This window comes from Electrophorus electricus, chromosome 17 (assembly GCF_041902795.1).
Source record: "Electrophorus electricus isolate QZ-2024a chromosome 17, ASM4190279v1, whole genome shotgun sequence".
In the NCBI taxonomy this organism is placed as follows: Eukaryota; Metazoa; Chordata; class Actinopteri; order Gymnotiformes; family Gymnotidae; genus Electrophorus; species Electrophorus electricus.
This window is the reverse complement of record NC_137513.1, coordinates 15,615,858-15,639,256: the sequence shown is the minus strand read 5'-3', so window position 1 is coordinate 15,639,256 and position 23,399 is coordinate 15,615,858. Positions and strand designations below refer to the sequence as shown.

Genomic DNA, 23,399 nt, shown 5'->3' with positions numbered 1-23,399 from the left:
TCACCCATCTGGATTACAGGGAAAATCAAAGTACCAGATAATGAACATCAGGAGAGATACTGCTCAATTCACATAGATGTTCTGCAGAGTGGTAGTTGGATGAGCTCTCTGATTTGGTTTTGTTTTTTTCGCTCAGAGCACATCTGTTCCTTTGTGAAGGTGGAGTGATCTATTTGCTGGCTGAGTATGTTCAAGATGGTGGCTCCCACTATGACATGAACACACTGATGGCTGTATGATTGATTTCCAAGGCTGACGATGCTGGAAGGTACTTGTAGAAATCAATTACAATTTCCACATCATTTAGAAGAACCGAGTCAGGTAGACTTTTAGCGCTGCAGGTGATGATCCACCTCACCTTCCCTTCTCACTGCTGTCTGTATTTTTATCGATGAGCTGCATGGCTACTGGAAGTAGAGTAAAGGAAGGGCCATACACACTTGTGCTGGTAGTTAGGCATCCTGACAGGTAAGAGTACATATTGTTTCCTTCTTGTCAAAAAATGGGAAATGAATCTACAGAGTTTGCGAGTTTCAGAGTTTGCTTAGCAGTTGTTCAAAATCCACAAACTCAATTCTGCCACATGCTATACTCTGCGTTTAACTGTGAGCACAAGTCTGTGTGCTCTGTGTGTCCTGTGGATGGGGTAATGCTACCATTCTTTACTGGTTCTGGTGTGGGGGCAAGAGTAGTCACAGAGGCTCGCTATTTTTATCTTTTTTGGAAGCAGGACAATAACAGATGATTTGGAGCTATGGGGAGCACAGGCTGAAATGTGCGCAAAACATTGTGTGAAGCAGCCACGCAACGTCTCATCTCAGGGTTGTCATGTGGTGGAGAAGAATGCGTAAGGGCTACCTGAGTGTTCACTATTCTGTCTGGAGAGTAGCCTGCAGGTTGTTGGCATTAGGGGAATAGCCCTTTCCTGGTTTAAATTTTATCTAGCCGGTTGCTACCAGTTTGTTAGTTAACATAAATGGGGACTTTTCAGCATACAACTAGGTTAGCTATGGACATCCACAAGGATCTGTTCTAGGGCCTCTGCTTTTTTTTTTCTTTACATATGCGATGAAAATGCTGTGCTAGATTCCACTGCTATGCTGATGATACTCAGCTATATGTCTCAGCTTAGTATTATTGACGAATGCATAAAGAACATCAGACACTGGATGTTGAGAAACTTTCTCAATTAATCCAGACAAAACAGAAGTGCTTTTATTAGGCCCACAGACATCTAGGACCTCACTAATGAACTACTTAATGAACCTCAAGGGTCTCCCAATCACATAGTCTTTAACAGTTAAAGATCTTGGAGTGATTATGGATCCCACTCTCTCGTTTGTAGCTCATGTAAATATTTATAGGACCACCTTTCTCCACCTCAGGAACACTGCAAAGATTAGGAACATACTCTCATTTATCACTTCATGACTGGACTACTGTAATGCCTTACTATCCGGCTATACCACTAAGTGCCTAAACTAACTCCAGTTATTCAAAATGCAGCAGCCAGAGTTCTTACAAGAACTAGAAAATTTGATTATATTACTCCTATCTCAAAAAAATCAAAATCAAAATTATTTATATATTTGTTATAGAATTATATATATTTTTAAGCCTCAAAAGGGTGCCAGTGCCCATCCTCCTCTGGCCGACAATGGACACTTATCTTTGCTACTTTTCGTTGACTCCCAGTAAAATTTCGTACTGATCATAAAATACATCTAATGATCTACAAAGAACTGAATGGACTTGCTCCACAGTACCTTAGCAAGCTCCTAGTGCATTAGGACCCACCAGGTCTACTTATATCAAAAGGTGCACGCTCTTTACTAGTATCAAAAATAAGAAACTCTACCGCAGGAGGCAGAGCGTTTTCCTATAAAGCTCCCACTCTATGGAATATCCTTCCTGTAAATGTTTGAGACTCAGACACAGTTTCAATATTTAAAGCTAGGCTGAAAACCTCTCTGTATAATCAGGCATTTTATTAACTACTTCCCATCTTACATCTTATGTAAAGGTGTAGAGCTGGGGGTCTATGGGCATTGAGAGTTATGGTAAACTGGGATGTTATGATGCTGTCACTTCACCTCTCTTTTGTCACTCAAGTTTGTTGATTGAGATTGGCGGAGTGCTGATGTTCCAGGATGCCCTAATGCCTGTGTTTGCTTCTGGCTCTATCCTTTTAGCTGTGCTGCCATAGCTAGATCTCCCAGAGTCCATCTTTGCACATTATAGGTTCCTAATTTACACACCCCCATATCTGAAAATGCCTAATAATCCATTTTCTCTTTCTACTGAGGACCGCCTACTCCTGAAGTCATTTTGTTATTGAGCCTCAACCCATCTCAGCTGCCATGGCACCTCCCACCACCATCACCGATGCCCCTTGCTGTAGCCCACCACACCTCCAACCCAGCCAAATACTTTTCTGTTGCCCTTGATGGACATTTTTGTGCAGGATGGGTTTCGCACTGGGGGCTTGGACTCGGACATTTGTAAAGCTGCTTTGTGACAACAATTGTTGTAAAAAGTGCTATATAAATAAATTTGACTTGACTTGACAATTTCTGCTAATATATAGGTAACAACTGTGATCTTGGTCGGCATTTACATAGTTAAATAGTAGTTGGGTTTGTGTGGTTAAAAATCAACATTTATCAATATGTACTGGGTAATTTAACATTTACTGGGTAATTGTCATAGTAGTTTTCCATTGATACATTTTAATCCGTATTTTCTTGCAGTTGATTCAAATACATTTTTTTCTTCCGAAAAAAATCATATGCTACATTGCAGAAAGTCAAAAAGAATTACAGAAGTCCTTAACAAAATGAATTCCATCTCACAATAATTGTATGTTCACAATGCAGTTACCAGTTCTATATTCAATCTGTGAGATCCCTTCTGTTTGGCACATAAATCATAATTTCATACTGTATTGTACATTTCATCCCAGCTTTGAAGCACACAGGAGAATTCGGCTTCAAAGGCTCTCTGAGCTTTGCATCCCATCTTTTCTCTGTATTGCGTGTTTCATGAGAATTCTGCTGCATGAGAAATGAAGGGAGGAAGAGAGGAAGGAGAAAAAGAGATGGAGGGGAGGAGGAGGTGGAGGAGGAGCAGAGAAGGTTGAGTGAATCAGTTTCAAAGTCAGCGTGACCTAAGATGTTCTACGAAAATATTGTGGCAGTTCTGGGAGATGACAGAGACCCATATGTGCATTCTACTTTCTACTACATCAGGCAAAAAGCTCCCGGAGTGGGGCAGCTGCAAACTCACTCCCACTTTACAACACAGTGCATGTTAGTTCCCTGTGGCTGGGATCTGAATCTCAGTTAAGACAGCCCCCCCCATGCTGGGATATAATGGTCTTGGAGAACCAGTACAACTGACCTCATTGTCAGTCATTCTGCCAGAGGTCATTCTCCCTGCATTCTAAAGTGATGTACATTTTTGGCAAATGTACTGTCCCTCCCAATTTGCTGAGGCAGCAATACTTTTTACCTTCACAGTGTGCAGTGTAATCTTTGGAGACATCCAAGGGCTTTAAACCTGACTAAAGAAAGTACAATCAAATTCATTAAAAAAAAAGAGACCACCAGAACCACAGTCCTGTGTCATGTCAATCTCATGACACTATATATACTGTAAGACCCCTTAGAGAGGGACAGTAATAACCCACCTCTGTCTGTATACCCATCAGGGGTTTAAGGGAGAACACACAAAAGCACTCCTGCCTCAGAGCAGGAGTGTGAGAGTGCTGTCAGGTATTTGGCTGGGCTGAAGGGTGTCTGAGTCACTCACGCAGAAGAGCTATGTACATGTGTGAGGACACTAGTGTACAGCTCTTTCAGAGGGACACAATCATCATAATCATGCATGTACACGTGTGAGGACACCAGTACACATGTCTTTCAGATAGACACAATCATGCACATATGCATGTGAAGACACCAGTGCACAGTGCACCAGGGCACAGAGGGACATTTTTCAGAGGTACACAAATATTTGTACAAAAATCCCACATCTACACATGTGCACATATACATGAGCACGTGAGCGCATGCACTTACCTATGTAGACACTCAAATATGCACAGATGCACACTTTTGTCTGTCTCCCTGTCTTTCTCACATCCACACTCCTCTTGACGCCATAAAAGCAGAGTTTAATTTACATTTACGGCATTTAGCAGACGCTCTTTTCCAGAGCAACTTACTTAATCACTTCCTCTCTGTGGAACATCTCCTGTCATGTCTCAGCGCAGTTCCCACAGGATCCTACACAATGACACCTGTTGGAGATTAGTGGCTGGAGCATGGCACTGTTGCCTTGGATATATCAATCTCAGGCACGTTTACACTACACAGACAAACGCACCTTATTTACTTTTAAACATGCCACATGGACTAGCAGGCTAGTCATCTGTATAAACAGCAACCAAGAATTCATCTTTTCTAAGTTTGGATATATTGAGGGGCAGTATAAACTATGATGTGATTCCTTTTTTCAAATTGCTCATGAATGAATGAATTAAACAGTGGATCTGTTCACAAACACCAGCAGCAATACAGATTGAGACATACAGTGTGTATGTGTGTGTGTGTGTGTGTGTGTGTGTGTGTGTGTGTGTGTGTGTCACACACAGGTCACCAGTTTTCCTGGAACACATTTCTCTTTAGTCTTTGAACTGTCGTATCCCTTCTCTACAGCCCATCAGGAATGTGTTTATGGTGGGTGGTGAAATATAGATTTGAGGCAGACTTCCATAACCTATTCATCAGTAACCACACTGATTTGTTACAGCTCTGAGCGCAGGATTGCGCAATCAATGCTTTTCTCACAAACAACCCCAAATTGTATTGTTGTTCAGACAGAGATAACATCACAGGCAGGCAGTGGAATCTTAAACAGAGAGTAACTCATGCACAGAAAGATCAAAGACCAGAGTCCCGTTCTCCCTCTGTCTGCCTCTATTTTTGCTCTCGTTTTCTCTTTTTTGTTTTCTCCTCTCTCCGACCAGCTAAGAGGAACGAGGTGCAGAATTGTAAACAAACACGTCGGTTCCTCTCAGCTCGACTCCTCTTATTCACCTGCTGTCGTCTTCACATCCGTCTCCCCTTCGTCTACTCAGCTTTCATATTCAATATATCCGTACTCAGACATACCGGCCTGTTTTTAGACAGAGTAAAGGGCCAACAGAACACACACACACACATGCACACACACACATAGAGCAAACAAGCAAAGACTTCCTTCCCAAATGAATGTTCAATGTTACAAATCTTCGGAACATACATATATAATCAACACGGGTGAACTGTAACACCACAAAGGAAGGTATTATTTTGATTATCTTAATACAGAGAGAAAAAGTATACACATACTAGCTCACACAGGCAATGCCCAGATTTATTTTTCCTGTGCAAGAGTATGGTGAGGTAACTTTAGCCAGTGTGGATTACAGCACTACTTCAATCTCCTCAGCAAATGCAGTTTTACTTTCTCCTTGTATCTAAAGATCCTTCAGGGCAGAGAAACACATGGATTCTCAGATGTGTGCTCATGCACTCCTGTATACACACACACACACACACACACACACACACACACTTTCTGTTTCTCTCTCATATTCTCTCTCTCTTTCTGTCTCTCTCATACACACTATCTGGCTGTAATCCCAAAGTGTAAAATACCTTCCTTTATGAACCCTTATGCTACACACTGCTGTAAAATTTAGATGGTGGCCTGTAAGCAGAAGAGTCTGGAATTTCTCCAGCTTTGCTTATTGTTTGCTTGCCACAAGCAAGCCTTTTGCCACCATGCCAGCCCTTTCACACACAGAGCTTTTAAACGATATGGAGCAGCACAAGGCCGCCAAAATGTGGTGAATGCAAAGCTCCCAGGCAAAGCTCTTCCACCACAGATAAAAGAGAGGAGAAAAGGCACTTATCGCACAGGCTATCAGCTGCCCACATCTGAAGTTGGGGCTTGGGAACCAGCCCCTGTTATGTCAAGGGAAAGAGGATGTGCTGAAACTGCCAAAAGCAGAGAGAGAGAAAGTGAGATAGAGAGAGAGTGAAGAAGAGAGAAAAAGTGTATGAGACAGAGGGGAAAGAAAAAGAGACAAAGGAGAGAGAGAGAGAGAGAGGGAGAGAGGGAGAGAGAGAGAGAGAGAATCAACAGTGGATGAGTTTTCTGAATGACAGACACGCTAGAGAAGAGGAGCCAAATTAAGCCCGAATGACGTCATCTCTCTTGTTGTTTCCATGGTCTTCTTGCTGGAACAGTAAATATAGGGCAAACATATAGAGAACCAACAGTGCAACAAAACAATACAGTTAAATCTCTGTACTGGAAGTGGTAAAAAAAAGATGTGCTCCATTCAAAATATTCTTGGAAATGGGCACAATAAACCCAGGGAGCTGAGCCAGTAATCTAATCTATTATGTGGATTTGATGAGGGGCCAAAAGTGAAAAAAGCCTCAATCATTTCTGCTCTGGCAATAACAGGCAGGAGTGATTAATCAGGAAGCAGTGTCTGCTTTACAAGGCTGCAGTATGATTGATGACGTTTGGGCCATAACGCAGCCCAGAGTTACAGCGGCGGAGGGCTGCAGCCTGTGCCGCTGGGCTCCTGGGAAGGTAGATCCAGGCCCCTCTGATGGAGCCTGTTTCTCAGGGCCCACCGAGGCTCATTACCCAGCCATCTAAGCCCAGGCCGAGACGCAGCGGGGACCCAGCTGCCTCTCAGCAGGCAGAAATGGTGCTATTGGATGTGATTTTGGGACCAGGCATCACATGCGAGTGCAGGCACAGTGGCGCCTAATGTGGCACTCGCCACTGGTCAGCACCATTTACTTGTGCCAGCAGCTGAATAAGGGGAAAATGACATGACCGCAGGGGGCGTCCCCACTGGCCCTTCCTACCCGACCTGCCAAGAACTCTGATCGCCTTAAATATGAAATCATAAGGTTTTGCGTGTGGGTGTCATAATCCGGAATATTCTGCTGCTCTTTAATTGGCTGTTCCAGAGACCACCATGAACTGGTGCGACATAAAAACATATGAGCTTCTTGGCCGTTGCTGTTTCCCATCAACAGGAGTGGTGTAGAAAGCATCTTACTGTACAACCACAGTGTCTGTTACAGAAGGTTTTGTGTGTGGGCCTCATAATCCGGAATACTGTGTTGCTCGTTCATTGGTTCATTCTCGGCTGTTTCCAGCTCCCATCAACAGGAGTGGTGTAGAAAGCATCTTACTGTACAACCACAATGTGAGTTACAGAAGAGGATGGGTGGAAGGTGGGTTGGGGCAATTATTACTCTGTTTGTAGTATATGACAACACTTGTATTATTAGCGGCAGTATTCTAGTAGAGCTCAGGGCAGTGTCGGATCCCAGGGAGCTCCCATGGGGAGAGGAGGAGCAGAAACAGAAGGTTAAATGTTCAGCTGAAGGAAAAAAACTCCAAATATTAAAGCTCCATATGATAAATCGAGGGCTGTTCAGCTGCACACACATTAAAAAGCACTGCGGAGGTGAGTCCTGTGGCGTGACTTTTTCATTTCAACTGCAAGACTCCAAAACTGTCCAAGTTTTCTTCATCCTGTGCAGTGTCAGTCTGTTAGGGATGCTTAGCATTATTCACAGATGCCTTCAGTAATGCGTACTGCTAGTTTAAAAACATGGGGTGTCTTCTTGAGCACCTGTCTCCACTGCTCCCTACTTTGGAGTAACTGAGGTGTGGTAGAGGTGAGGGCCCATTGACAAAGCTAAACAGGGTGAAGCAGAAAAGCTCTTAAAAATCTATACATTTCGAGAGGCTAGATGAGAGTGAAGAAGCAGGAGGAAGAGCTCATTCCAGGGGCTCTCGTCTCCACTCACCCGAGAGGGAGAAGCAGCAGTGTGTGTCTCTCTGCTCGCCGAGGCCTAATGGTGCTGGACAGCTGTCCGCCAGAGGGACGAGAGGCTTTTGCGTGACGGGCCTGCCGATGAGGCCTTCTGAGTAGTGGGCCCAGAACCACTGCGCTGATTTCACTCCGATGTCCCAGAATGGGCACCGGGTGCTTTAATTCCCCTACCAGATCCAGGCAAGAGACAGAGAGGGGGGGACGTGCCACCAGCCAGGGACAAACATACAATGAGGTAGGTCGTTCGCCCGCAGCGCCTCGGGCTGGCTTGGGGCTTCCTGCTGCAGAGTGAGAGTCCGAGAACCAAAACCGCTGTGTGAGAATGCTGACGGAGAGCTCAGGGCTCAGAGCACACCTACAAGCCTGCACACCTGCACACGAGGCATGGCCTTTTTTTTTAAGTAAGAAAAATGAACCAAATTCATGTGAATTGTATTTGCAGGAAAGCTTTCCATGATAACAGAGAAATGATGTGACACTGTATTCTCGGCTGCTCTCAAAAGGTAAATAAAGGTATGTTGATAAATAAAACATTCTTCCATAGACAGCACATCTGTCCTGAATGACAAGTAAATTGGAGCTGTTTGAAGTGAAGGTCAGAACAGGTGGATTGATTCTGTAATTGCACTGATGGCTCCCAAACATTACCATCTGTTGCCTTTTTTGGAGAATTAATCAAGCGATCCGCTGTGAGGTCGGCATGCCGTCCTGTCAGACCTGATTCGGCCGTCCCCGTCTCATGTGCATAAAGCAAGGTGAAAAATGGCTCAGTTCAAACTTCCCCCAAATCCATCTTCCCACCTGCCAAGATGGAGCAGCCAATAATGTAAATGTGAATGAACCAAACTCCCCTGCGTGGCTCCGCATGAACAGATCACCCTGAAGTTAAAAACCAGATGACACTGCAAATGCTATAAAAAGCCTGATAGTTTGCTCATTTCTTCATGCTTTTCTCTTCATTGGCTCTGCACTGACTTGCCCTAATCAGGGCTACTCCTGTGGAAAATCATCCTCATTGCTGCGCTGCATGATTGGGCTGAGACAGAATGGTCAATTTAACAGGACAACATGCAGCTACGAGCTGAACTGGTGCCAAAAGTGACCAGAATGCTGAGCTTTAAGGAGCTGAAAGATAAAAAAAAATTATCCACTCGATGCAAAACAAAACTAATGTGGCATTTTTAAAAAATGTATCTTGTATATATTTTTTTGCTCCCACCGAAAATCTTTCAAAATCTTACATATTACAAAAGACACCACATAATATTAGTGACTTTTATGTTGGATTCCCAAATTAGTTTCAGCCTTTATTCTTTGCATGCATGCAATTCATACTCCAGTAGAACTAAATTACAGAATAGATATGATAGAATTTTAGTAGGCTACAACACACCACACGCTGTTCCTACATATGTCATGACGTCCTATAGAAATTATTCTGCATTTACTGTCTTGGTGTAAATACAGAGACATCAGGGACACCAATTATAGAGGATAGAGTGGTTACCCTTGGGTTTAGCTCTGTGTGTGTATGTGCACGCATGTGGAAGGCTCTGTAACCAGTTCAGTCTGAAGCGGCTGTTGCTCTTATTTAAACGAGGCCGCTATTTTTCTCCTCTGCTGACCAAACCTTGACCCTCAGACAGCTTCTGGAAATAGGTATGGGCTCTGGGGAAACGCAGGCTCGAACAGCAGCCTAATTTTAAACCAAATGTGCAAATCACTGCCTCCATACTCTGCTGCCAGATGTGCTTTTCCCTCTTCTTGTGTGCTGAAATCAGATCCCAAGAATGCACTAATGGACCTGTGTCTGGTCCTAGCGATTAGCAGCCGTGCTACTGCTAACTGGATGATGTGTGTTAATAGGGGGTGGTGATCATGCTCTGACCCTGCAGAAGCTGACACGTCCTCACATGGAAAGCCTAACTGACGCTGACAGCAGAGTCGATATTCAGGCAATGGGAAAACGCTGGCTCAATCCATCGCAACAGTGAAATTAACTGACCTTCACTCTTCCGAAAAGAGAGTTTTTATTCCAAATACAAATCAAATAGCTTTTGTTGAGATGTCGGACTCTAAATTACATACTTCATAAGGGCTCAAATATAACTCTACTTTCCATTAAAAAATTTTGCCTTGCTGAGTAAAATGATGTTGCCAAAAGCTTGACTGGTGAGAGCTGAAATTTCTCATGGATGCCTATAAGCGAGCCAAATATAAGGTAACAAGGTGGGATTTTTGCCCTGTCTATCATCTTTTTTCCACATTTGTGCATGACAGTGGTATTTGCAACCAAAGTAACTGCACTCCCTGCAACTCCACATTGAAATTGCATCATATCCACACATCATTGCAGACGTCAAGCTGCTAGAATCACAACAACTTATAATATGGATAAAGCACAATATTGCAAATATATGGCTAATACTCGGTCCTAACTATACCTGGCACATTATTAAGTCCCTGAAGTTTAGAAAGTGACCTACTTTATTTTAACCAAAGTTATTTAATTTGAGGAAATGTGTGAATTTCTCGATTTATCCTAACCACCAAAGAACACTCAACTCTACCATCTGCATACTCACCAAACACAACATAGTTTAGGGCCAGTTTCCCAGATGCAAACCTAACCTTACCTAGACTACAAAGAATTAGGATTCATCACTGGGATTTAGTTCAAGACTACATTTACTCCATGTTTAGAAAACAGGCCCTAGATATGATTTGTTAGAGGATTCGTTTACATATTGTAACTCTCTGCTATATCAGTAGGGTCAATATTGCATTAATGATTAACAAAGTTAAATGATTAACAAACAATATACTGTGCAGTCCTAGGAGCAACAAATAAGAGAAATGACCAAAATAGGGAAGAAATAAAACACACACTGATAGTATGAATATATATCCTGTCAGTTTCAAATTACAGTGTTTTAATATTTTAACTACTGTAATTCTCTCAGTTGAGCAAAATCCATACCAGATGTTCCTTTAGCTTGCTCAGGCCTTCCCCTGAATGCTCATTGACCTGCTACCATTTATTATGAGTTCTGCAACAATGTCAAGATCTGGCAGCAGTTTCAATGTGGACTTAGATGTAGCAAATATGACTAGTTGTCTGTGCCATGTGTAATAAAAAGAGAGCAAATAAACAAACAAATAAATAAATAAAAACACATCCACTTTATCAAATGTCTACTGTAAAAATATATTGAAGAAAATTATAGATCTAATGTGGTAAGGCTAAAGAATCTGTTTAGACGATAAACTGATTCTTCAGTCTTTCAGAATTTGAGCCTGTGATGAAATGGTATTTTCTGACAAAAATCCATGCACAAGGAAAGATAGAATGGGTCACAATTAAAGAATGTCTTGGGGCATCAGCTCAATATGAAAGAGCACTTATATGGACATGAATTTTTGATGTCTCCTCCACGAGAGCAGGGGAATAGCAGTCAAAGAGGTGACTACACTACAAAAGGCATGGTACAAACTTTCATATTAACTTCAATGAAGGTCAACGAGTCACAGGAGCACTTCAGTAAAAAACATTGAACAAATATTTATGATTCAATAGTAGCTGGCATGCAGGAGGTGACACCTTCAGCACATCTCTGGAGAAAACTTACATGGTGAACCTGCACTCTGCACGGGAGCTCGAGCTCAAAGTCTTTATCCAGACTATAAATCTGATGGATCTCATTGGATGGAAAAACAGAAAAGAGTTTTTGCATTCTTGTCCCTATTTTATCCATAAAATGAAATGTTGGGCAGCAGGCTAAGTATTCAGACTAAATTATTCACTGATTCCAAACTGTTGCTTCTGGCCCTATACATATTTAATAATTCCTTTTGAAGTTCATTAATTAGCATTGCTGGCTCTGCTGTTTTCCACATCCCGCTTCCCTTCCTTCGTTCCTTTGGCATTAGTTAATTAGAACCAAAGAGGGGGTAATCCTGCATGTCTTGGTAGAGTGCCTTACACAGCATTAGAACATAATATTGCTGTGGGGTTACAACACTGTAAACACACACTTGTGAGTGAGCACAAGACCTATGTAAATATCTGTGACAAGCAGTAATGTAGGCATACTGAACCATGTCACTGCCCATAGAATTCAATAAAAACAAAGTAGCTGCTTAATTCTGAAAGTCATTTAAAACACTAATGTCAAGAGGGACATCAATCCCTGATCTGTTTTTGGTATCTGAAATATGACTCATGCTTTCTTTTTGAGTGCATACCGAAAGATTATCATACTCCACGACTGATTGGCTAGACAAGAAAATCAAACTTGATTGGAGCATTGTAGGATGGTTTACTGACAAAGTCAAACAGTCCTTTAATAAACTACATGAAAAAATCTAGTTAACAGCTCCCAAAATTAACGTTCTTTATGCACACCTAGAGCATAAGAGGGTGATTGAGGTCTTAGTAGCAGCAATAACAGGATGGAGAAAGCCTTCCAGCATTAGGTCAATATCCTTGAAGACTAACCTGAGATTGAACGAGTAGCCCTCCAGTGTGCTTCTGCTCTGGGCCCTGTTCAGAAGGCTGCACCACTGAGCCACCGGTACCTCCAAATCACTTCATGCTCCAGAACAACAGAGACATCCCCGAAATGATCTTGGCACATCACCGTGATGTGTCATTCCATCAGCTCCTTGAAGCGTATGCACATAGTCTGAGCTCACACAGATCCTCTTTTCCTCTTACAGCCAACATTGTAATTATAGAGGATGGCGATTACAAAGGATGGTCAGGTGACTGCCCGGGAAGGAGGCGCAGACATACTTTTTCACTTACTGGGGGAATGGATCTTTCATGCCTGAGATCTCTGATTGACTGCTAATGAGCTAGCAGTGACAGAGAAGGATAGAGGCCACGCTGGCCTGGCCTATAAATACCACTGGTAAAAGCTCCGCTGTCATGTTTCATTGATCTGAATGTGAGAGCTGGTGGTGAGAAGCCCGCCCAACTGCCGCACTGCTGCCTGCCAGTGCTGCTGTCTGTACCTGGGAGATGGTGGAAGCAGCAAGAGGGAGCCCAACTGTGGCGCTCGAGAAGAAGGTGCAGTGAGAAATCAGGAAGGCTCATCCCAACTGAAAACTGAGCTCGGAATTCTGAAGGCCATATACGGATGATTACAGCGCCTTAAGTAAAATGGAATTAAGTAACTCTGTGCCTGTCGCAGGGGAGTGGGGTCTTAATTTCATGATTTTCTAAAGGATTCGTTTGAAATGTCACTCAGTGAAGCAGATGGAAACTAATAGAGCACGTGCCGGGTCTTAAAAGAACAACAACATTGAGTGACAGAAAAGGCATTAAAACAACTGTGTGGAGGGAGATTACAAACCAAAATCCTGCAGGTGCTGAGCGCTGGTGGAACCATCACTGAGGCTAGTGCCCTTGTGCACATACCAGTTGGGATCAAATGTTAGTGCTCTGCACAGGACCCCAGCAAATGGTGCTAATGATATCTTTCCAGCGACTACCCAGAGATCAATTTCCCCCCAGCAGGTGGTCATGGAGAGAGAAAAGAGTCGCTTTAACAGATGGCTTGCAGTTTGTCACATCGATTGACTCCTACATCCCCAACACTGGGCTTGCAGTTAACTTTGAGCTGCAGCCAGCTACTTACTGGGGTTGAAGATTAGTATTACTCTCACAGTCGCTTATTTTCATCCTACTACGGCCCTTTCAAATAATACCCCCCCCCCACTCCATGACAGTCTTCCACATTTCATACACTTCAAGTGTTTTCATCTCAACATGAAGCAGCAGATGAGAAACAGTTACTTCGGTTCCTGTGTTACCACAGGCAACAGTTTTAAACGGGAGCACAAATATGCAGTTTATTCATAAGGGACGTGGTCTACAAAACCGGGAAAGACGATTTGTGCTGGTTGCCCAGTTGCTCAATGCTAAAGCACTGTATCCGCATCTGCTGTTCAGGATCAACATATTGTTTACTGCTTCACAGCTCTAGGACATAAAACATTTCAACCATAAAATTAATTCCGCTAAATAATTTCTGCAAGATTTTCATGAAACATATGAGTACACAAGCTTTCCTTTTACCAGAACAAAAGTTGGTAACTACTGCATCTAAAAAATAGAAAAGAAAGAAAAATGTATGATTAATCATATGGTGACAGAGGTTGCTTTGCACAGACAGCCACTTGCATCACTAATGAAAACCCTCATAAAGAATATTTTAATCATTCCAATTAGATTTAGTGCTAAATGCCACTCAGCACTTTAAGATGAGAAAATTGTGACCAAAAAATGATATTCACCACCAAACTTCAATCAGCTACCCGAGGCAAGACTCTCACCGGTCTCTTCAAATGAGTGGGTAGAACTTCTCATTGCCGCAACTCAGTATTCACATCAGGCAGAAGGCACAAGGAGAATATTTACTGGGGTTACATAATGGAGACAGAGGCACTTAAGTGTGTTTGACCTTGAGTGGAGGGCAGCGCCCTGTTCAACTATAGCAAACCGGGGGGGAAGAACACAGCATGTGTCAGGGCAGGAGGGCGGAGTGGTCCGGACCTCAACTGAGGGGGAGCGGGTGGGCAAGTAGCCTAGAGCACTCGGTGGGAATTGTGCCTGTTCCTCTGTCTTCCCCCCCGGCCCGCCCCGTATCTCTTACCCTCTTTAACATTCCCAGCGTGGGTAATGTATTCGTGGGGCGCTCCTGCTGCCTTGTAGTGCCCGTGGCTAAGCGGAGATCAGACAGTGAGATCTATCAGGACTCTCCTGGCACCACTGGCATGCAGCCTTTTTCTGGCTCCCACTGCAGTGTGTTATGTAAACACACTCGACTCCCTCACCATGTGATGGAAAGGATGGGACAGGGAAGGGTGCTCCGCTCCTCACCACATCAAAGCAGCTCGAGATGCATGTCATCATGGGTAGAGTGGCATGTTAATTGTTGTGCAGGTTAAAGTTGCCGATAAAAGAGATATAGAGGTTAGTTGTTCTCAGCGCTTGAAGATGAGATGGCTTGGCTGCTTCGTTTTTTTCTCCTTTCCAGCCGAAGTTTTTGCTAACTAAAGCCGGCTTTGTTGACGCAGGCTTTGATTCTTTTCCCTAGTGAGGCTCGTCACTTGATCTTAGGCAACCTTCAGGAAGTTCTTCCAGCTTGACAGCTTTGCTCTATTCCTGGTGTGCTGGGCCTTCATGACTGCACACAAAGTTTGCTGGCAAATCACATCTGTTGGAAAATGACCGCCAAAAATGTGAAATCATTCGATCCATCATTGAGCCTCACATATCTTCCTAAAACTGTGCTCAAGTAAGAGGCCCATTTTTAATCCAGACAAGAAGTGCTCATTAAGTGGATAAACAGATGCAAAACCTTGCTGCATCTGAGCGTTATGCTAACATCCTCAGCCTGATCAGGATGCAGCCAGGACAGTCCAGGAACTCCAAGTCCATTGAATCTGTCCACCATCATTCATCACTGCTTGAGCCATTCCCATCCATCTCCCCCAACACGTCAGGCACCAGAGACAACAAGCAATTAATACACAACAGGAGATCTTGGGAGGATGCAAGTAGGAATGAGCATAATTGCTTGAGCACGATCTGTAGCAAATACTATATTCAAATTAGAGTATTAAGCTTATTCATAAAACAGAAACAAGTTAGTGCAGTTATTTTTTCTATGGTGGAACAGCATGATACATCAACACAAATATAATTTTAAAGCATAAAAACCAATAGGGTAAAAAAGACCATCTCATATTTCGATTAGGTGGCACAACTGTGTCACATTATTCACCTCTAGGTGACAAAGTTGCTCTGACAATGTTGGACAAATGGAATCAGGAATGTGAATCTCCACACCTTTGCAATAGGCCGATCAAAAAGCACAGAGATGTAATTGCATGCAATATGTGAAAGAAAGAAGAAGGTAAATGTTGCAATCACATATTGCATGCAATTAATACTAATTAAGGCCATTGTGGAACTCGGGACAACTACACTTAATCAACTGTATAGTCCCATGTCTATAGTCTCTATAATGTATATTAGTCTGAGCAAACCATTCATTGTAATGGGAACTCACAAGACTACTGGAAAATATACTGTAACTCTGGTTCAAGCCACCATAATATAGCTTGGTTCTTCAGGTAAGATGGGCTGTTTGTAGCTGTCTGACTTTGTAGGCAATCTACACTGAAACCATTTTCTACCCTGAAAATCAAATTAGCCTACAAAGCTAACTCTGCTGGGTTCCACAATGTATTTGATGCTGCTTGCAGGTTGGAGGGTGAGGACAGATCTCCTCAGAACTCACAAAATGTAGTCAGAGGTGAGCTTGGAAGTTTGGCCTTTAGACATCCATCAACAAAAATGTGCCATCATAAAGTAATCCCAGCTTGTAGTGATTTAAATTATTGGATGATCTAAAACACATTGGAGAATTAAAACACAACAAAGCCCTAAAACCTATATCCAAAACAAATGTAATATTAACAACACAGAACTATAATACAATACATCCAAATGAAGGAAATATTCTTAACAGAATAACATGGTGTCTTTCTAATGGCAAACTCCTGATTCCCACCAGGAAGTCCTGCTCCAGTTCCGAACCTGATGCCCATCCCTGCTGGTGCTCTGGATGTGAGAGATAGGTGCCAGTCCTTCACCAGCACCCTTGCTGCTTCCTTGCTTCTTCAGTCATGCCACAGCTATTCGCCAGGGGCCAATTAAGATGTTCCCTGGGTATCGTTTCTGTCCCCGAGCATCACTCTCACTCCCATACCTGACAAGACTGTCAACAACAATGCCGAACGCAACACAACTGCAACACTTGTCTCGGACTCCAAAATCGCAGCCCCACCTCACACCAAGGACAGCAAGCTCACGAGACAGAGGTTTCAGCACCACGTGGGGTAATTTGAGACCTCCATCGGTGGGTGCGGATGGTGCATGTGCTGGAAGCACTCGGCCTTCTCCTCTCGCCTGTCATCGTTTGATGCTTTCCTACAGTGAAAAGTCCGGCTCGTGTTACCGGAGAACGAACAGACTCGCTGAGCCGCAGTAAGGCCTTAAGGTTGCATTGTCTTGGGGAGAGGGCCTGAATAAAGCAGCCCAAATGAGAGAAATCTACACTGTGAACCTTGCTGAATTTGGCAAACTTTCTAATCTTTTATTAGAAGAAAACAAGTATACATGCATGTATGAGGTGTACAACACGAATATTCATACACTGTAATATTCATTTTTATTCAAGTTTGTGTCAGCATAACAGTAATGTTTTTCTACAGGAATCTTTGGGGAAGCTTTGATAACAACGCAGAGAAAATAATAGAATGGAGCAATGAAACTGAGACAAGAAAAATATTCTATCCGACAAGTGCATGCTTTGCTTGATCGCATTGTACTGATCATCATTATGCTTACTATTCCCGACTGTGTTACAATTAATTTATTTATTTATCATAATTTATTATTATTATCACTAATGTTCTGTTTATTCTAGCACTTTGCTGGCAGGGCTAAATAAAGCCTCGATCTCTAAAAAGAAAGAACCTGAGTTCATATTAATCACTTTTATTACCCAAAAGGAAAGGGGTATACGCTTTCAGAGTTGTATTATATTCACAGAGATATTGAGGGTCTTCCTAAGGCTAATATACTGAATGGTTTCTCTTGTCCTTGGCGCATCATATAGTGCTGTATTGGAGGGAGTCACAAAGCTGCAAAATCAGATGATGAAACTAATTGTTATTGAATGCCCCACTGGAGCTAATTAGCTCTGTTGAAAGACAGTGTAGCATACCTCTGTCATTACCACACTCTGGGGATCAAAATGTCCCTACAATGCTGTTTGCACTTACCTTTTCAGTTTGACATGCGTGGTCAGAAGCAGTGATGAAACAGCTGTCTCATGGTAAACCACGGTAAACTGCCAAATGGTCGGTATTACCATTTAAAATGTCATTATCATTAAAATCACAGTTGATTACCATACATTGAAAAACTATTAAAAAACTGTTAAATAGTAAAATAGCAAAGTTAGTAACAGTCTCCCAGATGCAGGCACGTAGGTGCAGAATGCAGCGTAGGTTTGTTTTGTGTCATTGAAAATATAGCGGAAGGCAGTGACAACAAGATTTTTCAGCATTCTTAAGAGGACTTAAGACTTTGGAATGAAGGAAAATCTCATGGTTTGTCTAACTTGATAATAGCTTGTCAATAAATTATACTGAAGCTTTCAGTGTTATCTACTCTTGTAAATCCACTACTCGTTGTCAGTGGGGTGGGCCCTTTCTTTATCACAGCCTCAGTGCTACCTGAAAGCCCATTAAGAATGAATTCTGTTAGTATTTGCATTTTTCTAAACAGAACACTGTTTAGACCAGTTTATTTCTTTCTTTTGTGTGGATTTTCCAACATAACTACAATATGACAGCATTATTTGTATTTGTCTGAAGTTCAGTAAACAGTTGAACTCTTACTAAGTCTTGAGTCAGCCTACGTTGCTGTTAGGGGAAGTGAACAGTAGAAACATTGCCATTTAAAATTGTAGTCTTCAGCATTATTATTATAATAATAATATTATGAAGCACCTGCAAATTAGCCTATTATACCAGGTATTTTAGAAAACAACTTGCATACGCAGACTTAAAATTTTCCCTTCGCGTTTGATTTGCGAGGAATAACACATCCTTACCGTCCACACTCAGAAATTCAAGTCTTCCTTACAAGCTTATTTAAGCAACTGAAGCCATGCATGGGAATGTTGGTGGCTTAACTTTTGCATTTCAATACATGTATCTGCGCTTCATTTTAGAGCGTTCATCTAGTCTGAAAAAGTAATGTAATTTATAAAAGACCTGATAGACTACTGTAAGCAGACCTAATAAAAAATAGTAATAACACTAATAACTTTGATCCCCAGATTCTTTTGCATCATCGTGTGTCTGTGGACTATTTGCATATTACACAGAATAACACGTTACATGGTTTAGTCCCCCAACCAACGTATTTTGTTCCTTCTGACAATCGTTGAATTGGTTCTGAAAGTGTTCTGACAGGAGAACCACTCTTCTGTATTTATGTCAATTCTTGGACTCATTGCAATCACTATCGCTGTCTTTTTAAGACTCTTTTGTATTTATGTATATTTTGCATAGGTTTATTGTATATGCCCAAATGCAACACAGAAGATAGACTGTATGTGTGTGTGTCTGTATGTGTGTGTTTGAGTGAGAGAGAGAGATAATGAGAGAATGATGATATTATTATTATTATTATTATTATCTAAGAAGAAGAAGAAAATTAAGAATACAAATAAGAATAATAACATTATTACTGATAATAAATAATAGTACTTTTTGAGCATGTTCAGCAAATTTTAACAATACCAAGAAATACTGAAAGCTATGAAAAATTTGGTCACTATAATTGTGATATTAAAGTTTCTGTAGTCAGAGATTGTAACATCCATGAAAAGAGCTCACAAGTTAAGTGAAGCAGCAAGACTGGGGGAGTACATTCTACACACCTTCCCACAGTCACACACAAGTTCTGCACACTGACCCAACAGTTTGGGCCTGCTGGCATTTGCTGTAGCTACTTTGGATTTTGGGGGTTTCTCATTTAAAAACATGTAAGGCTCTTGGAAAGAGTGTGAGAGCCCCTTAGCAAGTAATCTGTTATTACAGCTGGGCAGATAATGTAGTACTATTATACTGATACATATATTATTGCTGTAGGACTTAAGGATGGGCAGGATGAGTTGGAGTAATAATATGCAGCAGACTCCTGTGATGTATCAGTCACAGAAGATTCACTGAAAACACCTCGAAGGGTAAGATCACTAGTTTCAAAGCACACTTTATTAAAGCTTTTGTTTTGTAATCATGCAGAGCAAAACTAGATTGTATTTAAGCGCAGTGAGAAGTTGAAATGGAGTCTTAAGTGCCTCAATGTTATGCGTTGTACTTCCCAGACCTAAACCTAGCAGCCTGACTGCGCTGCATGCAGTTATAAATAATGAAAAACAACTATTTTAAAATAATTAAAATTACCATACTGTTTTAATGCAGTATAGTTTTAAAAATGATAACCCATCCTTTACAAACTACACCATGGAATGGAATTTTGTTTCATTTATAGTAATATAATATATATATATATTTTTTTAAGTTTAAAAATGTAGCCCTCGTATTACAATTTAAAGGTAAGCTGTTCTTTAAGTATTTCCCCTGCTTTTCAAAATGACAAATCAATTGTTAAAAAGGTTACCATCTCTTGCACAAATAGGAGTGTTTCAGAATTAGTAGGTTCTATGTGCTTAGAAAAAAAGCTCCTGCATTCAAGAAACTAAAATCCAATCTGATTTGAATAAGTAAAAAACTCTCAACATATATCAAACAGCCGAGTTAAAAATGCATAATTAATTTTGTATGCTTACGTGATTCCCTAATACCTCTAACTAAATATTTAATTTCATTACACAAGAAGAGGATGTGTACAGATCAGACACTAAACAAATATTTCCCCTCCTTCCCTGACTTGTGACCACGGTACTGAGAATCTTGACTGTTTTACACATCAACTGTAGACATCCTTCGGAGGTTCACTTGACTTTTGTATTAACATTTATATGACTATCCCTAACCAAATTCAGGCTTTTTAAAATGACACTTGTAATAAGTCGCCGGAGTCACATTGAAAGCCCTCACGCAATCAGACCGAGCACATGGACCACTACACTCCAACACACAGGCGTGGAAAGGGAGGGGAAGAAATAAAGAGAACTAGAGGGAGAGAGGGAGAGAAAGAGAAATTCTCGAAGAGAAATGGTCAGGTGGGATTTGCTTTTGCACCTCTCCAACTCCTGTTGTCTCTTCCTCTCTTTCCCTCCCTCTGTCTGCTGATTTTCAAGAAGGGAGGAGGGTAAGAACATATCCAAGAACTAACGGCTTCCCTGTGGCGTCTTCCAACTCTCCACATGTCAAAATGACTTCTCTTAGCAGAACCTACAATCGGCTATAAATGACAAAATGCAATAAATCCCACTGCAGCGTGCAAGGAGAAAACAAGAAGCAATGATGCCGCTTTACAGCACCCTGCTCCATTCATTGGTAACACCACTACAGTGTTCCCTCTTGGATGGAGCCCACATGCGTGCTCTTTCGGCAAGGGGCTGGCAGGATGAGAAACACGCGGCATTCGCGGATCAAAGCAGCCATATGGTGATGTTGGGAGAGTGTAATTACACTAATTCAGCCGGCGGTCCCCGAAGCGTTCCTTTTCCCTTCACGCGGCATTATCCGCCTTCTTTCATGTTTTTGCTGCATTATGTCCTTAATGATGTCTAACAAGATGGCTCTGTATCAGAGAAGATTAGTAGGAGTTTTCCATTCTTGTTTTACAGTGGCTACACCCTGTGCGAACACCACACCTTTGCTGGGGTTTGAAGTGAGGACACCTTATTACTCCCCTGGTGTAAATCTTGACAGCTCTTAGGCATTTCAGCTGATAAATGTTACATCTGATTCAAGGAAAGACAAACTAGCATCCGAAACAGTGCACAGGTAGTACACCGTTTATGCAGATATACGTGAAAAGCGTCCACTGCAGTGAACTCCATGGGAAGGAGAACTGACGGGGGTTTCTTCCTTCATACTGGATTTCAGCTTTATCTCACCGAGTCCAGTTGTTCTCATTTCTGACAGACCTACTTTGTTGACGGGGACAAACAAATGCATGGATGTGGTTTTCTTGGGTCCACACAAATGACACAACTGCTAATCGTCTAAACCAGATGTTTCCAGGCAACATTGTCGGATCTGCCAGACCGCAAGCTCCTTCAGCTTCCAAATGCACCTCAGACAGGTAGCCAGGGCGAATACTTGAGCTCAGATTTTATGGAGAGGGAGAGATGGAGATGAGGAAGACAAGGGAGAATGAGGGAGTGAGATTCTTAAAGGGAAATGTTCAGGTGGGATCTATTTCTACATGATTTCCATCAGTTCCACTCCCTCTCTCTCTTTTACTCTTGAAAAATGAAAGGGGATAAAACATATCCAAACAGTAACGGCTTCTCTGTGGTTTGTCTTCCAGCTCTACAAACATCAAAATGACCTCTTTTAGCAGATCATTATAACAGAATTGTTGGCTGACAGAGGGTCTTTGATTGGTGAATTAGAAACATTGGGACAAAATCACAGAACGGTCCTATCAGACATACAGTAGACATACAGTAGCAAAGACCACCATGCATTACACAGTGTGCAGGGTGTGGTTGATTAAGGTGATGGGTAGGTATGGGTTAGTTTACATGTATGGGTATGGTTGGTTAAAACTTTATGTAACTGAAACAACTATCATTTCAATGTATGTCTGTGCTGGAGAGGTCCTGAGATAACTATAAGCAGTCTGAACATTAATCATCCCCACACAGGAGAAACTCAGCAGCTGGGCTTAGGAGGACTCATGGGAACAGAGCCAAAAAAATAAAAAATAAAAATCAGGACCAGGAACAGGTGTCACTGTACCAGCTGCCAGAGGAATGAACCCCATCAGCGCTGCCTGATACACCACAGCCGGAGCCTCTGCCCTGGATGTAATGCCACAATGACTCGGAGTTTAGAATAATGAAATAATGCATGAGGTGCATGACAATAAAGTGAGAAAATTGTTGGGCTCACTGCAATTACTGATAAAGATGTCAAAGGACATATGACCAACAAATGTGGCTACTGTAGTCAATAGCCTGGTTTCACAGTATAATTCGAATTTTGGTAATGGTAAATACAGTAATGTCTATAACCATATATTTATTTTAACAACCAACAGGCAGCATGACACCCTCATGGAGAAACTGTATCAGTGTGAGGAATTAGAACAGAATGGTAGTGTTAGCAAGAAGATTAAACTGGATTTTAATAATAACTCTTGTACTGTCAAGACACCCGGGTTGAATTAGTGTAAGTCCCCAAGTACATTTTGAAGGGTGGACTAATTATCTAGAATAGGTTTGCAGTCATGGGATCTCAGAGTCTAGTTTTGCTCAGTGTTTCCACCTGAGTGACAGTGGGTTTGTAACTGAGGGTGGAGTTTACCAATTAAAGGTGGCTTAAAATACTTTAGTGATTAACGGTTGGTGCTCATTGGAGCTGGTTCAGGGAATTCTCCTGTGTTGTAAAAGGATGGTATAGTTTTCCTTGAGAGAATGAGCAGAGGAAGCACTTTTTAAGTTTAGTTTATGCCCTCTTGGGAATTATAAATATGTGTTGCCTGCTTATCTTATGAGCTAATGTTGCTTTCTGTCCCCCTTTTGGTACACCTCCCAGTTAGTCAGATCCATATGGTTTTAATCTTTCTTTTTCTTTAACTGAAACTGGATTTAAAAACTGTTTTTCTCTTTCACAGTGACTTGTACCAAGAACAACATGTAAAGTGATCACACAATGTTACCTCACTAAATTAATTTGTGGTGCGTAG

General features: G+C 41.9%; 1 protein-coding gene across 2 annotated transcripts in view; it reads right to left on the bottom strand.

The window, feature by feature from the left end:
* efna2a (ephrin-A2a) overlaps window positions 1–23,399 on the bottom strand; it is a 47,106-nt gene that overhangs the window by 8,726 nt on the left and 14,981 nt on the right. The window lies entirely within an intron of this gene.